A 17,405-nucleotide genomic window follows, 5' to 3' on the forward strand; every position below is an offset into this window, starting at 1 on the left:
GCCACCTGGAGATAAGCCAAAGTGGGGTCCGCAGGATGTTATAAAGGGGGGGGGGGGGTAAACCAGGGAGGGGTTTGCCCGCCTGCCAGTGAGAATACAGGAAAGCGTGGGGATCAGGGAAACGGGCAGGTAGGGGACCAATAAGGGCCACCCGAGAGAGGGGCCCCGGTGCCTGAACCTATCACTCGACGCCCTTGGCAGAAGTTTCTAGAGGGAGGGGATGGGCTGTCAAGTGAAGGACAGGACACCGGGGAGGGGTTAAGGGAAGGGTTCAGCCACTTTTGGGGAACAGGGGGAGGGAGTAGGGAGATTGACATTAAAAGGATGGGAGGAGGCAGCAGGGGCAGAACCATTCTAAAGGGGGGAACTGGGATAAACCAAAGTACAACTTAATGCAACTAAAACATATAATAACACAATACAACAGAGCTGAGCCTTTTCTCAAGGACTTTTCTCCCATCATCCTATAATTCATCTTTTAATAGATGCTAATTGCTTATTGACTTTGGCCTGGGCTGGGACTCCTTAGCAACCATTCCACATCCGGATTAGCTGATTGCTTATAATATTTTGATTTCCTTTCCTTTTCACTGCCACACCTAGTAATGCACACTCTTCAATATCATTTTGTGCCCGTGCCATGCTGCAAGTTGAAGCTTCAGCCATTGTTTTTTTCTGAAACAAAGGCAGTGAATAGGAATTACACAGGAAAATTACAGAATTAGTACTAGGACCTCTATTTTTAACTTACATATTTCGCTAAAATTTTCAATAAAAGTAATTTTTTCCATAGATCCAGCAAAGAAAATTTTCATCCCAATGATATAATGTGCAATGACGTGCTCTGCACACATAAGGACAGTGGTTTCTTTGAGTGGTTTTCCACCACTCCATCCATCCATCCATCCATCCATCCATCCATCCATCCATCCATCCATCCATCCATCCATCCATCCATCCATCCATCCATCCATCCATCCATCCATCCATCCATCCATCCATCCATCCATCCATCCATCCATCCATCCATCCATCCATCCATCCATCCATCCATCCATCCATCCATCCATCCCATCAGAAGCACTGAGGCACAAAACCAGATGTGAAGTGCTCAACAAAGCTCTGGCACAGACATGCAAGCCCAGCTCGCCCCGTCAGACTCAGGACAAGGGCAGTGGGACAGTCGAGGCTGTTGCTGTTGGGACCGTGCAGGGTTGGTGAGGTGCTGGTGGTCTGGATGCAGCAGCCCGTGTCACAGCTGCCCTTTCCTGCACATCACAGGGCTTTGGATCAGAATTCAGCCTTTTGCATCCATACTACTTTCATGATTACTGCGAAACATCGACTGCTTTATGGGAAGGGAATGAAAATAGCAAAATGGTTTCTGCTCTGAGGAGCAGATCTTGTTTCATTCCTTTCTTCCCAGTCACAGATGACCCTCACAGCTACAGTCTGATCAAGATTTCTGGTTGACGGGAAGTGAAGAGGGGCAGCCCCTGCCTGCATGGCACCCCATCGCCTGCACAGGTGACTGAGATCAGGAGAGGTGCCCTGTCTGGGACCTGCCTGGCCACAAATGTGATATCCAGCTGTGGCAGCAACTGCAGGACTGGGCATCAATGCTTGGTCTTATCTACTGATGAGAGAGTCCCCCTGTACTGCTCTGTGATCAGATTCTTCTTGGGGTCAAATTTGTCCTGAAAAACTATATTTCATTTGAAATGAAGTTGGAAGACAGTTTAACAAAAGTGAACCTGTGTTTCATCAGGAGACAGAGAAATAAAAACAAGCTAACCCATGAATCTGTACTTGCTGAAATACCATCTTGGTACTGTATATTATTACAAGTGAACTAATGTATGCCTTGCAGAAATACCTTATGTGCATATTTATATGGATAGATATTTGTGTGGATGTACGTATATAGGCAGAAAGAGAGGGAGACTTCAATACTATACTCTGGGGTAGATACTTTTTTCTTTTGATTTGTCCTGTATGACAAGGATCTTTCCATTCCATTCTTCCTTTACTCACTAGATGAAGATACAAGGAAGGAAGAACACTGTCATTGCTTTCTTGGTTCTCTTTAAGCAGTTGTACACAGCAATGGGTTTTTTTCACTGTTTTAAAAAAACTCTTCCTCTATGGTGATTCACTGCAAAGCTGAATTTAAAAAGACCTTGTTTAATTCAGCAGCAGAGGGCTTCCTCTGCCACATACACACTGTTTTATCATGAAAATGCTCAGAATATTTTGTATTTGAAAATACAGCCTTGACAAATGGAATAAATTGTAATGGCAATTAATTGTGGCAAGAAGTCTATTTTTAGCAAGAAGTCACTGCAGAGTGTCTCTCAAACCAGAATATGGCATTAAGCTCTCTGAATTCACAGGGAGTTGCTTTGCTGGCAGGATTTAAAAAAAATTAGGAGCACAGTTTAAACTGTAAAGGTAAATAAAAGTTGGCTGGCCTTTGCAGGTCTGTTACTGCTCTTTTTGGAATAGTTAACAATTCTTAATGGAAATTTAATCTCATTTATCATATCCTCAGGGGCCCTGGAATGGTACGATGGTGCTCCACGGTGGATAGTTGCCATTAGTTTTTTGGAGCATACTAACAGCAGAGAGAAATGGCAGTTCTAACACTGGCTGTTTAATTGAGGAAAAGTCTGTTGAAGGCTGGTTTTGCAGAAGCAGAAGGGTGTGGGGTGCGGCAGCATGGGCCCTCGCTGACATCAGTGAACTGCGCATGATGGGGTGACTAATGAAGTCAGGTCTGTTTCAGGGTAATCAACTTATCACAGTCTCATGTGATGATATGTTCTTGGATTCCTCCAAGTCATGGGCCATACATGAGAGATCCCAGCCATTTGGGACACTGTACATACTCTCTGCTCGACACATTGTTCAGCAACAGATTGCTTTGATTGTGAGAGGACAAGAATCGGAATTACTCTCAACTGTTAATCCAACATCTGCACACTTTGCTTAGAGCAGGAATCTGCTACGGCTGAGCATTCAGGCTGAGTGTCTGCAGATAAAAAGGACTTTCTCTGCCCCAGCAGGTCGTGCTTTAGTTATCACCTCTCTGAGGATCTGTGCAACAGACATGTCACCTTTAAAGATTTCAGTGGTGCTGCTTATACACAAGGAGCAATGACATTTTTTTCCCCACACTACAATTAACCCCACACAAGTGACTTGGAAGATGCATCATATCTCAGCAGAAATGTGTGGTGAAAAGCCAGCAGAATGCCTCCATCTCTTCCAAAGGTTTCTGTCAAAGCAGCAGCACACTGAAGGTTTGTACCCTGGGGCTGTCAAACTTGTGAGTTGTCAGGGCAAAGGCCTGGAAGAAGAATAACTGGGCTATAGCACCCGGGTATCTTTAGAAATTTATCAGGAGATTTTAAATATTTATTATTTTTTGGCACATAATAGCCTTATCCAAACACAGGACAGCATTGTGCATTAAAACAAAGGCCATGCATAACAAATGCCATAAAATAAATTGTAGCACATTCAAGCCAGTGTGCAGATGCTAATCCTCACATCCCCACAGGGAAGCTCATCCGCTAACCCAGCACCCAGCCAGTAACACTAAAGATCCAGCAGCTGCAGCTCAGAGTAGTTAAAGGTTTGCCTTTTCCGAAGCCACAGGCACTGTAACTCAAAGGGATTTCATGACTAAGTGACCATAAATGGCATTGCTGCGCAGTTGGCAGCACCAAGCCTGGCTCAGCATCACAGCCGGGTCCTCCCAGCCTCCCGTGTCAAAGGTTTCCAAACACACTGCACATTATCTTCACCCGTTACCTATTTATTGGGTTCTGAAAGACAAGAGAAGTGTTTCTTCTCAATTGATAAAGTCGTCATTAAACCTCTCCTTTTGTTACCATGATCTCTAAAGTGAAGCCAAACCAAGCCGTTCAAGTCAAAGCATGAATCGAATGGATTGCGTCATATGGATTGCATTTTCCTTATTCAGCAGCTCTAGGCAAGGCAAAGAAACTCTGCATTATACAGATATTGGCTAGGACCTTTGATACAACTTGTTCTGAGTTTTTCCATCTTCTGTTTCCTCCTCTGTTTTCCAAGGAAGACAGCAGTGTGAGAGCCTGCAGCAGCAGTTCAGTCCAAATCGGACAGAAGGATGTCTTTAGGCAGAGAAATCTCTAGAAATATGCTGAAAATTATAACTTGTTCTAGAATTTGCATTGAAATTTATACTTGGAAAGTCTATTCAGGCAACAGTTGCTTCTAGTAGCAGTTGTGTCTGGGGCAATTTTCATCTCTCTAAGTCTGGAAGAACATGGTTTTACTTCTGCCCAGAGTTCTTGCTGCACTATATATGTGTGTATATATATATGTCTTGCTGCATTATATATGTATCCAGAAGCTGAAACTGGTGCCAAAAGCAGCATCCATCTGGCAAACACAGTGTTTTGCCAGAACTTGCAGTGCTGCTTTTGCCTTGGGTCCCAGGGAGACCCACAGCTGGAATTTAAAGGTCTGTCTTTGACACAGGCTGTAAACAGCCCAGGAGCAAGGCTGCTTGTGCTTTTTTCTATCCTGAAATCAGAGGAGAAAACTAAACTGAAATCCATCTAGCACATACTGGAAGAGCGAGGACAGGGCATTCCCTGGGAGTGTCTCATGCAGGAATTCACCTAATTTATTTGTCCAAAATACCCTTGCTGCTTGTTCCCATGGAAATGTTACGAAGTTCATATCTTTTTCTTGGTTCATCTATTTTTCTGACTGATAAACTGCTGCAGGGTGTTTCATTTTACTTCTGTTTAGTGAAGATGATTTTAAATTAAAAAACACATACTCAGAGCCATGTATAAGCATCTCTTTTTCCAAAATCCAAACAAAGTTGTGTTGGTACCTGAGGACAATGTCTGGCAGTACAATCATCCCCTTGGCAGTGCCTGCTCTCAGCCAGAGCCCATCCCTGCCCCCAGCACCAGGAATGCAGCAATGGTTGCACTGTGGGTGTCCGTGCGAAACATAGCTTACCCAAATAAATGTGACTTGACATATCAAACATGAGGTTGAAAAATAATTTGAAATAGCAGCTCATTTTTAAAATAACTCAGGATCTGATTTCATGACCTGGGAAGTCAGATCCTATACAAACCCACACAATGCTCCAGTGTGCAGCTAATCAGGGCTTCCTGCCCCTAGCAGATACTGCAGGCACGGGCCTCATTAGACATTTTCTCTGCTTACTTCCAACCTTACTGCTTGTGTTTGCACTCAGGGTAACCAGAGTTCTCTTCCTTAGACGATACACACATTTTTCTCAGGGTTTGAATTTCTGTACTTTTACTTTGTGAGTTGGAGTTTGCAGGAGTGACAGTGTAAAGCTGGAATTAAGCACAGAATTGCAAGTGTTTCCCAGTTACTCTTCAGGAGCTGTTGTAACCTGAGATACAGATGAATGGTTTTGCTTGACTTCAGAGGAGTAGCCAAGCTCCTCCTTGGGACAGCTGGATGTAGCATAGGAAGGAACACTTTCCAGGGGAACAGTGTATATTTTTTAAACAAACCAAAACTCTTCTGTGTGACATAAACAAAATTGCTGACCTATGTCCAGCCAAAGGGGGAGTTCGTTTGGCTCTCCTGGCACACACCCCAGGATGCTGCAGTGGGGTGAGAATGCCAGTGCACAGAGTGAGTGAAAACACAAAATCCCAGCTATTTCAGAGGAAAGGCATGACACTGTGGTGCTCACTTCTACCAACCCCACTGCAGTGTTCTCATAATGGCAAATAATCAACCCCAAAAACACTTTTAAGTGGATTTGCTTTCTGCAGAAGGCTGAAGTCATGCTCCTTTCCCTTTTTTAAACATTCTTACAAAAATATTCCCAGACAGAAGTCTTGCATAAAAGAAGCTTTAAGTCTACTGACTCATTTGAAAGCTGCTTTATTAGCCCCTACATGGGCTGATAAGCCTTGCCTGGTGCATAAGGACACAAGGGCTGTACATTGTTCTGCTGCTCAGCTCAGTGCAGTGCTGGGAGCCTGGGCTTGATCCAGCCAAGCAATTAGAGAATTTAACTTCCTCCATAAATACTTGTACGTGTGAGGCCATGTATTTGGGGGCATTCCTCTACTTGAAAGGAATCTAAGGTTTTAAACATGTTGCAGAACCAGAAGGAATGGCAGAGGCCTCTGAGGACAGTATCACATTGATTTGGGTGAGAATTAGGAATAATAAAAAGCAGAAGAAAAGCACTTGGACCTGGCCAGCACTCACCAGCCTCAAGCCACCCTTCCCCCTGCATAGTTGTTAGTCAGTTCTGCTATTAGTGACTATATTGCTGCATAACAATGTCCTGCAGCTGAGCTCTGCCCAGCAACACCCTCGAAGAGGAAAGGCGGGTGTGCGGGTGCAAGAAGCACCGGCAGGGGGAAAAAGGCGGGGTGTTGCCGCTGTCCCAGAACAAATGGAAGACACCACCCCAGGGTGGCCAGGAGGAAGGTGGTGGTTTGGAAAACCCTGAGCTGTGTGTACCCTGCATGAACTAGGGGGCTGGGTGTCTGGGGACAACTCAGCAAGGGTTTGTCCAAAAAAAACGGAGTTCTCAGATGGGACAAAACAGGGCAGGAAGAAAGCTGAATAGATCATCCACCCCGTGGCACAGTCAGTGCCTTACCAATTCCTAGGATCTTCTCTGGCTGTTTACTTTCCCTAAAAAATGTGAGATTCCCCTGGGGGGATCCTCACTCTGCTCTAGCTCAACCTTTGTCTTAGAGGGCAAAACCTGCAATTCCCAGGTTCTTGCTTTTCTCAAAATTATGATTCCTGAATTTTGTAAAGCAGGCCCAAAATCACCAGCTAAAAAAAAAAAAAAGGACTAAAAGGTATACTAATGGGAGATGGTGGCATAGAAAGGTGTTACTGGTGGAGCTAGCTGGACAACTGGCACCTCTTGCTCCTTGTGTGCCTGGCAGTCCTGAAATGGGAGATAATATTGAGAATAAGCTCAGTCATAAGCTACCTAATTGAAAAGGACCAAAAAGTAAAAATAGACCCTTTTCAACCAAGGAACTGTGTATTTCAAAGGGCAATTCAGCCACTGCAGCAGCTGGTGCTGCATTTCACATCAACCATCTGGTGCGGCACTCCAAGCAAGGAACTTTGTAAGTATTGTCACTTCCCTACCAGCTAAAACACCAACCAAGAACCTGGTATGACACAGAAGGGGAAAACCAGAGCCCTGGCAAGCCCAGTCCTACTAATCACAGTGAGCAAGAGCCAAATGTAAAAATGGAACAGTGCTGGGGCACTGTTTGAGAACCTTTTTTGAGGGTGGTCACTATGCCTAGTTCCAGCTGCCTCATTGCCGCAATAGTTGCTGTAGAGAAGGGGGAGGGAAGAGCAAATTACAGATAGAGCAGCCCCAGGTAAGTAGTTTTTATCTTTACAGCCCTGGTGATAACATGGCTTGCCAGCAGGATGGGGGTGATCTGATCCAGCTGGGGCCAGTTGTGCTAGTGGGAGCCCCACAGGGGCGTGGCATTGAGGATGTCACCGGTGTAGGGCTGCAGGAGCTCTGCAAAGCTCTGGGTTATCACCACTGCCCTCTCAGAGGCACTGGATGTTTGCACAGGCACAGCATGGTGGCCGCCCAGGTGCCTCTGGGGGCCCTTGTTTGCTTTTGGCTTTTCTGAGTCTCAAGCCTGGGGAGGGAGACAGCAGCAGCTCCTTTAGGGACCAGAAACAGCCCTCAGATTGCAAGATGCACCAGGAGGGCCAGGTGCACTCACAAGAAGTCTCCTTCTCCTGTTCTCTACACAGCTGTTGTCTTCTGGATATACATTCTCTTTGTTGAACTTTGTATGTAAAACTCTTCCTCTGTTCTGAATGGACTTTAATTCCTTTGGTACGGCCATGGCTGGCTGGCAAGCAGCTGGTATGACTGTGTCCCTAAAGCATGGGGCTGAGCAAGGCACATGCCAGCACACCTGTGTTATCTCCGTCTCTCTGGGAGCAGTAGGTGGGAAGACTCCACAGTGAAGACTTCAATCCTGTGGGAAAAGCACCAATGTGGCCGTTAACACACTGGTGCTGTTGGTGCTCAGCTGGCACAGGTACCGTGACACAGCCACAGCGCAGAGCCTGGGAGCTCCATATAGACAGATGAGCCATTCCTTCCTCTGTGACAGGTTGGTTTGGCCCCACAGAAACCCTCCTCCTGCTCCTTCGCCAGCCTTGGCAGCAATGTGCTGAGTTTTCTGCGGTTATCACCGCAAATTTTCCTTCTGCAAAGCAGAAATCCTCTCCCAGGTTCCTTGACAGCAGCAAAGTTCCAGTAGCGAAGTGGCAGTGGGGTGATGAAGCAGTTGCAAACTGGTCAAGTACAACTGGAGAACGGCTTCCTTGTCTGAGGCGGGCAGACCAGCTTTCCTTCCCGGCAGATCTAACTGCTCTGACAGCTCCTCGGAGCACGGATGAAGTGGGCAGGGGGTGCCTGCGAGCCCAGCCCGGCTCCGTGCCCGCGGCTCCGTGCCCCCTCAGGCCGAGCCGCCCCCACACAGCCCTGGGCGCTGCTGCCCCCTGCCGGACCAAGGAGCCCCGCGTGGCCCGGCCCTCACGGCGGCCCCGCCGCTCCTGGCGCCGACAAGCCCCAGCGAAACGCCTTACTGGTTTCATTTGATAAAAATCCCTACCAAAAAACCCCGCAGCGGTGAAATCATAGAGCCATAGAATCGCTTAGGCTGGAAAATCCCTCTAAGATGACCAAGTCCAACCTTTAACTCAGCACTGCCAAGCTACCACTAACTCATGTCCCTCAGTGCCACAACTACGTGGCTTTTAAAAACCTCCCGGGATGGTATTTCCACCACTGACCTAGGCAGCCCATTCCGGTGCTTTTAGTGAAGAAATTTTCCTTAATAGCCAATCTAAACCTTCCTAGGTGCAACTTAGGTTACTTCCTATTGTACTGTCACTTGTTGCACCTGGGAGAAGAGATGACCCCCACCTTTCAGGTGCTGTAGGTCCATAAGCTCCCTCTTGAGCCTCCTTTTCTCCAGGCTAAACACCCCAGCCAGTCCCACGGAGGTTTGTGCTCCAGCCTCTTCCCCAGCTCCCTTGCCCTTCTCTGGACACACTCCAGCCCCTCAATGCCTTTGTGTAGTGAGGGGCCCAAACTGAACCCAGGATTGGAGCTGTGGCCTCAACAATGCCCAGTACAGGGGGACAATCACTGCCCTGGTCCTGCTGGCCACACTATTGCTGATACAGCCAGGCTGCCACTGGCCTTCTTGGCCACCTGGGCACACCTGGGCTCATGTTCAGCTGCTGCCAACCAGCATTCCAGATCCTTTTCCAATGGGCAACTTTCCAGCCACTCTACCCCAAAATCACACAAAGCCTGCACAGCCGATGGGTTCATTTGAGCTCCCCAGGCTTTGAGAACCACAGTGATGGGGTGGGAGCAGGGAAGGGGCTGTGCTGCCCCTGCTGCGGCCTGGGAGTATCTCCTCATGCCGCAGGAATGTGATTATGTCATGGCGAGTCCCCCACACGCCCCGCTGCTGCCTCCCAGCCCGCTGCCGGCTGACAGCTCTGGGAAGCATCGTTACTGCTGAAATGGAGGCATAAATTTCTGCTGGCAGGGCTCCTGGCTGTAAAAACTTGCAAGCCGTAACAACCTCTCACTGCGACAAAGTTACTCCGACGTTTCCCATGGTCCTGGTCCCATCCCTCAGAGCTGGGGGCAGGAAGAGGGGGAAGAGGCTTTAAAAACTTTTCATTTTCCTTATGTAGTTGAGCGTTACCGGGGGTGATATTTCTGCCTGTGCATGAATTCTTCCTGCTGAACTCATGGGGCATGACGCACCCACAGGAGGGGAGAGCATGCCCAAGAAGAGAGCGGCCGAAGTACACTCCTGCTGAGCTACTCTTTCTGAGGATTTGTATTTCTTTTTCCAGCCGAGGAGTTTTATTATTACAGAAAGAACATGAGATTTTTATGAGTGATTTTACAAATTAGTTTCTCAAATTGTTTGCAGCAGCACAAGAAATCTTGCAGTCATTAAAGTTCATAGAAAGTATCAAATGCTCCATCACCGCAAAGCTCTTCCTTGTGCAACAGAAACAAAGCAAAGTCGCCCCTGGCGTGTTTAGACGTCTGACTCAGAAGTGCTGCTCATCACCTCTCCACCATAGCATACAGCAACTCATCCTGCCCTTGTGCACATTGCTAGAACGAGCCCGGAGCTGAACCAGCACAAACCCAGCTACAAACATGATTTTAAAAACAAACAACTAATTATTTCCATTCACCTCATTTAATTTGGGCTGATGCAGAAATGCTGTTCATCCAATAGTCCAAAATATGTCACGTATTAGGAGCTAAAGAGTCCAACCCAATGAATGAGTCATCACCCAGTGGATGAAATCCCATATCTTCATGGCTGCTCATAAATAAGACAAGCTCAACTTTATAGTAAATCATAAGTAAACAATGAACTATATGAAAATCAGACTCAGCTGTGTTATAACTGCATGGGCACAGTGCCCACAGAGAAATGAAAAGCGAATGTGATACCATCACTGTTTGGCTTTGGAGACTGAATTTGGGACTGAGACTCTGCAGTGGGATTTTGATGCTTGTAGCAGTTGGACATCCAGGCCTTTGAGGCCACTGCAGATGCCTGTTTGCAATAAATAACACATTATCCTGGCCATTAGCACTTCTGAAGCTCAGATTCCAATGGGCAGATTTTCTTAAGTTATTGTCTGGTATCTTCTCACCACAGCCCAAAATCTCCGGGCAGCGCTCTTGCGTTCTTGCAGCCTGCTCCTCCATCAGTGCTCTTCTCCTAGAGAGAAATGAAGAGCAGCAAAAAGCTGTTCCTTCACCCTGAGATGAGGATCAGTACATCCTGTGCATCCCTCATAACCATACCATGAGTACTGGGCTGGATTCACAGAGCTGGCTGGAGTTTTTGATTTAATAACTATTTGAACCAGTTAAGAGCATATAAAACACAGTATTGAAATAACTGGAAGCCTGACCACACTGCAGACAGGCCAGCAGAAGGGCCAGTCAAGAGAAGGCGTGTTGATTGCACTGAGAAAGACTCTGGCACATGGTTGTGAAGGGATCCTTCTGCAGCAGGGGCAGCTGAAGCCACTTCCAAGTCTGAGCTCCATTGTGATCCCAAGACCCCAGCCACAAGCAGCTCATGGGGCTGCACCCAGTTTTACAGGGGCATTTACTCCAATAAAAAATATCTTTCTGCTCCTGAGAAAGAGACGTGTTTTGCTACCTTGCCAAAGACTTTGGGATATGTCTTATAATTTCCTATTTGTATTCAGGTTAATGCTGCCAGTGGGATACAAAGATCACAGGAAGCAAATCCTTGAATTTTAGGGAGATCCAGGATGTAGTTGAATGTGCTAGAGGGTAGACAAGGTTAACAATCTCAAAGGATATTCTTTTTTCATTATACTGACACTGCAGGTAATCATTAATGGCAGAGCTGCTATTGACTAAAGGAAGTGCTCCAGGGATAGGTGCCTGGCAGATGAGCCAGCTTTGAAGTCTTCCAGGTCTGCATGGGCTTCATGGTACACTCTGAAGTGGAGCTGTCCTGCTGCTCCCTCACTGTAGCCCTCTCCTCTCAAATACAGTCAAGCAGCTCAGGCTGCCTTCAGAGAGCAGTGAGGCCAAGACAGTAGCTGACTGGCTATAGGAAGGGAAGAGACCAAAGCAGCTTTTCCCTGAGAGAGCAAAGCTCCAGCATCTGCCAAAGTACACAAGGACACAGACTGCCTTGTGGCTGTCCCTGCAGAACAGGGGCAGGGGCAGATGAGGATATCCGTTCTACAGTGATGTGTCCAGACATGGGGGAGGGCTTTGAGATGTGTCACAAGAATGAAAGCCCAGAAGAAGCCCAAGCCTGGTCACAGGCACTTGGCCCATCCCAAGGGATGCAGGGTCTCATGCTGGGGAATGGGGCCTGGCTCCCTTCCTCCTTCCTGCCCCGACATGACTACATTTCTCTAAAAGGCTGAGAACAGTTGTGCCCTCTCAGGATTCCATAGATGATTTACAAGTCCTCTCTTGAGACCTGCAAAGAGCTCTTCTGGCTCCCTGCCTTCCTGATGGCCCTTGACCCAAGTGGCTCTGGCAGTCAGAGCAGGCTGGGCAGTACCACAGCCTCAGCTCAGGCTTTTTCCAAAAAAGATGCTCTGATTGGGGAAGCTGTTTCGTTTTCTCAGTGCTTGGTACAGTTGTAACAGGCCAAAGCACGGATAATATCCAACCAGAGATACAAGCCCAGATCACTACTTCCTGTCCAGGCAGAGATCCTCGGTATATATTCTCTTTTTAACATTGGAAAATTATTGTACTTTAATAAAGTTCTGTAAATGGATGAATAATTTCCACAAGGAAAGAATGTTAAACTTGCATTGGCACAACATTACTTCTAATCAAGTGATCCTCATAATTCTCCAGAACAAGCAAAACTCTTCATATTTTCCATACATAACCATCTTTGTCACCCAAAGTACTTGGTATTCAATAAAAATACCGGCTTTCATTAAAGAAAAAAACCCTTTGGTGCACAGTTTTTCTGGCATTGCACATCTCTGGTTCACTCACTCAACATGTTTAGAATTAAATCACAAAACCTTAACTCACCCTCTAATGATCTGTTTGTTTCCAGATTCATATTCCCACAATATGTTTGCTGACAGCAATTGGGCCCTTTGACAAAAGTCAAGAAATTTTTCCCAACTATGTATATTTGCTTCATTCTGGTGAATTACAGGGGAAGGGTGCAGGCTGTACAAGCTGTCACCAGTAACGTGACTGTAAGACCAAGTGTAATTTATTTAGTACAAGCTAAATGTTTATACTTAGTGTTCTTTGTTCCGAACATTATCACTTCAACATTGAGCTTTTTATGAAGAGAGTTGTGAGAAAGGTTGAGCCCTGTTTTGAAAGGATTTTTAAATTTAGCATCACTATGACTTGGAGCCAAAACCCTGATGCATACAGTTCTCAGGAGAATGATGGCAAAAAGCTGCTTCCCTTGGTTTCAGGCGCCTCTAAAGTGTTCTTTTTGACTTTGTAGTGTGTATTAGAACTGAACAAGAGCAAATCAATTCTTGGAAGGATATGTTGTTTCAAAATAAATCCAAAATCTTACACTCCAAATAATGTTCAATGTGGTACTTTGATATAATTGCACCTTATCCCTTTCTCCTACTCTTAAAATAATCCCTTCAAATTCATATTGATTTCACAAAGCACTTTGACCTCAACAGAAACAAAATACACTGGAATGAAATTGGGTCCTACCAATATTCCTCATCTGCCCACTGATGGATGGGGTCTGGAAGGTGTCCTCACCTTGGTGTCCACATACAGCTGCATTTCAAGTGACAATGACAAGCAGCCCTTCTTTAATAAACCAGTGACACCAGTTTATTAAGCCAGTGATAAAGCAAAACCTGGTGAGCCCAGGATATTGTACCTTTAAAATTTAAGTGCAAATTACTCTGTCAGAGGAGTATTGGACTTTGTCATCAGCATGAATGATCTCATTCCATATAAACACACTTGAAAACTGCATCCAGTATGATATTTGCCACTCAGAAAACACAACAAGAAGAGGGAGAGCAGCAAGGAGGATGATGACTATGCCACAGGAAACCCACCTTGTAGTGAAGGGTTTCAGGATCCTGATCTGCTGCTGAGAAGGTCAAGGCCAGATGCAGTCGTGAGCTGCAGCACCTGCATGGAGAGAGCAATGTCAGAGGTGAGGGGTTTCCACTTCCCAGGGGAAAAGTGTCTCATGGCAGAAAGCTGCAGCCACCCACTAGGAAAATATCTGCTCAGGCAGGAGTAATTTTACCTTGTGATCAGCTAACTGTACCCTTAACTATCTCTTACAGTAGATCCTCCACCTCTCATATGGAAGGAAGAATCAATGTCAGATTTTTCTCTAAAACACCTGCAATTTAAATAGGAGCAGTTGAAGGCAGCTGTCACACCTCACATACAGTACTTCACCCTAGTTCCTGTTTTCTTGGGAGCAATTCATCCTATGAACAGTGATTCCAAGTTTTACTCCTAGAAAGCATTAACATCTTATTATTGCTTCCATTTTTACAGCAACTAGAATTATCCTTGTTTGCTCATTGAAAAACATTTTAGACACAACAAATACAATACCTCTGAGTTTATCTGAAGAAAGGAAATCCTTTCTGCAGACTCCCCTTTGGTCCCTGCTGTGCTGCCAACTCCATAGCCTGCAGAGTGCCCAGCAGCATGCAAGGGTGTTTCTCTGGGGTGTGAACTCTCCTACAGATAACAACTTTATGGCACAGGCATTGTTCTTTACCAGTACCCTGTTTTCACAGGTATTTAATGAATAGGCTTTCAACTGCAAAAACACAGGCTGAGATCAAGAGGGCAAATGACCTTTGTGCTTGTGACTGTATGTTCAAGTAGTTACGATTATTTTCCTCATTAACATATAGGAATTCCTTTTATGTCAATGCACTTTATTTAATTCTAATAGACTTTTTGTTGTATTTTAAAATCTAGAGGAAAACAGAAAAAAAGTCCCATTGTTCTCCCACATGTTTGTTTTCACTACAACTACTAAGAGGAAAAGCCCTTTACAAAAACAGGATACAGCAGACTTCTCTATGCTGTGCACTCTCCACCACACACTCAAACACTCTGGACGTGGCTGCAGTGGTAATCGAGAGTCCACAGAAAGTCATCAGTGATTGAAAAATATCAATGGGAGTTTTATTATTCACTTGAATGAGAGTAGTATCAAGTCCCTGCTGAATAAACCTCACCAGCCTGGGCAGGTTCTTCTCCCCTCAGACAAATTAAAAGCTGTCCTAGGACATTTTCTCTGTGACATTAATTATAGATAGAGGAGCAGAATCCACCATTGTGGAAAGGCGTCAAGTCAGTGACAAAAGCCATAGCATACAGCATCACTTTCCAGCAGTCCTAAGAGACAAATCACCAGGGAACCATGAGATGTCACCCACATCAGGCCCCAAAATATGCTCCAGTTCCCCCATGGATCTTACTGAGCAGCCACAGGTTGTCTCTGGGGTGCCCTCAGAAGTGGGGCTCCCCACTGCATTTCTACTAATGACTTTTTAGAGCTCTTTTCTTAATGTCCCTATCCCACAGCCTCCTTTCCCCCTCTTTGATTACTGCTTCCCCTGCTGGATTTTTTGGCCAGTCAGCAGAGGGGTTCCTGGCTGTGCCAGCAGCTCTCAGGAAAGGCCAGAGCTGAGGCAGGGGAACTTTGTAAGTTGCACTCACTGTAAAGCACATTCCTGTGGGCTCTTGTTAAGAAGATAATAAAAATTGCTGTTTTCTTTCTCCCCACACGTTAGCATTTGGAAGAGTTCATACTTCCAAAGAATCACACTGACTTGTTCTCCATGATACAGAAGAATAAATCAAATGCAATTACCCGGAGACCTGCATTTCTGTAATCAAGAGCGTCATCCCTGGCCAGAATGTACCTTGGGGGAATCAAGTTCTAGCGACTGGGAGGCCAGTAAAGAGCAATTTGAGCTTTTCTGACTGAAATGTGGTGATTGCACTTCCATTTGCCTGGGCAGAAACTACCGCTGAGCAGCCTGGCAACCTCCTTCAAATACCATCCCAAGAGCATTTCAGTTTTTAAAAAAGGATCACATTTTAGGGAAATATGTCTTCTGATTTCTTTCTAAGGAAAAACATAAAATGCCATAAGGGTTGAGGATATTCTTGCAGTGAAGAGAACAGAATACTACTTTGGTTTTAGTTTTATAGGATTGTGGTTCTTGTTTTTCTTTTAACTATGTTAAGTAAGCCTTGTTTCTTCACCAGAAACTATCATGACTTGATTTAGCCATGCTTTCTGAACAAGATAATTCTATCGTGTAAAATGATTACATTACAATGTAAATTATATGAGAAATGCTTATGCAAATCCTTAGGTAAAACAATACCACTTTATTACTGCAAAATAAACTTTCAGACTAATGACATTTCGTCTTTGAACCAGAGAGTCTACTATGCTCAATAAACTGAAGAGCCAGGGAGACAACTTAGCACAACAGGCTATACTACTCAGAATCAGACCACAATGTTTTCAGTTCAAGGGGGGAAAAACCCAATTTCCACTTATAAAAAAATCTTTCATTGTTTAGAAACTGTAAACTGACTGGCTGCTTTTTGCATTTATTGGTAAATCTCTGATCATCATCAGAGGATAGGATTAAATAATGCAGCTGTCATTCCTTCCTCATCAGGGAGAAATAAACCAACAGTGTCCTCCCTTGCTGCATGCAAGGAGTTCAACTACAAAACTCTCTTTTCCCAAACTCTCGGTGTCTGCTGACTGGGTGTCCCAAAAGCCAAGAAAACACAATTCCCCAGGCAGTGTCGGGACAAGCTCACTTTGAACAACTCCTTTTCTGAAAGCAGAACAGGGACAGCTCTCCGTGCACTCCCTCCATCGCACGGACCCTCCTCCCTCCCTGCCATCGCCCTCCGGCCCCAGCCCCGGGGTCCCGCCGGAGCCGAGGGCAGGTCCCACATGGTGCCCGGCCACGCCGCCCCTCGCACCTACCGTGCGCCGCTGCCCGCCGCCCCACCACGCCGATGGATGGATGGAACTGCCGGGCTTGGCTGGGAGCTGCTGCTGTCCCAGCGGCGGGAGGTCACCAGGCTGCTAGTCTGATCTTCAGTTCGCTTTCCATCTGAAAAGTTTAACTCCTTCACGCCCTAAAGGCACAATATCAGCAAATACTGCAGCACTCTGCTCACCCCTTGCCAGGGACCCTGGGCACACCCTTGTTTCAGGCTGATGAAAACAAGGACATGCACCTGGGAGAAACCAGGATATGGGGGTTCGGTATGGGCAGTTTTGCTCTGAGACTTGGGGTGAGTGTGATGCCAAGTAGTCCTCAATGAGACGTTTCTCACAACAACATACACTCCGAAGCCCTGTCCTGAAGTCTCGTGCATTCCCACACATTCCTGTGGCTGCCAAATCCCTGCTGGGGACCCCAGGGGCTTACCCTTTGGAAGGGAAGGGGAAAACCTTTGACAGCACTTTTTTCCCTGTCTCACCAAGCCCCTGGGAAATTGAAAGGAGTGGAAATTGCTTCTGGCAGAGGAGATAGACAGATCTGAAAGGGCACACTGGGAAGGGGCCCCAGAAAATCCCAGCCCCATCCCTGCTGCCAGGAAACCCCAGCCAGCCCTAACCTGGCCATGTCCATGTGTGGGCACCCATGTTCCTCCTTGCTTTGATCAGAGAGGGGTTCCTGGTAATGGGGTTTTGTGGTCCAGCTCAAGATACCTGTGCAAGAGCATGGGTAAGAAGTTGTCTCTTCTT

General features: G+C 46.1%; 1 long non-coding RNA gene across 1 annotated transcript; it reads right to left on the reverse strand.

Annotated features, from left to right (window-relative positions):
- Window positions 1-9,957: 9,957 nt before the first annotated feature.
- LOC127060097 (uncharacterized) lies at window positions 9,958-16,722 on the reverse strand. The gene is made up of 3 exons (XR_007778714.1): window positions 16,635-16,722; window positions 13,696-13,771; window positions 9,958-10,844 (listed from the first exon to the last, which is right to left on the reverse strand). It is a non-coding gene; the product is annotated as an uncharacterized LOC127060097 (long non-coding RNA).
- Window positions 16,723-17,405: the final 683 nt, after the last annotated feature.

This window comes from Serinus canaria, chromosome 12 (assembly GCF_022539315.1).
Source record: "Serinus canaria isolate serCan28SL12 chromosome 12, serCan2020, whole genome shotgun sequence".
NCBI lineage: Eukaryota > Metazoa > Chordata > Aves > Passeriformes > Fringillidae > Serinus > Serinus canaria.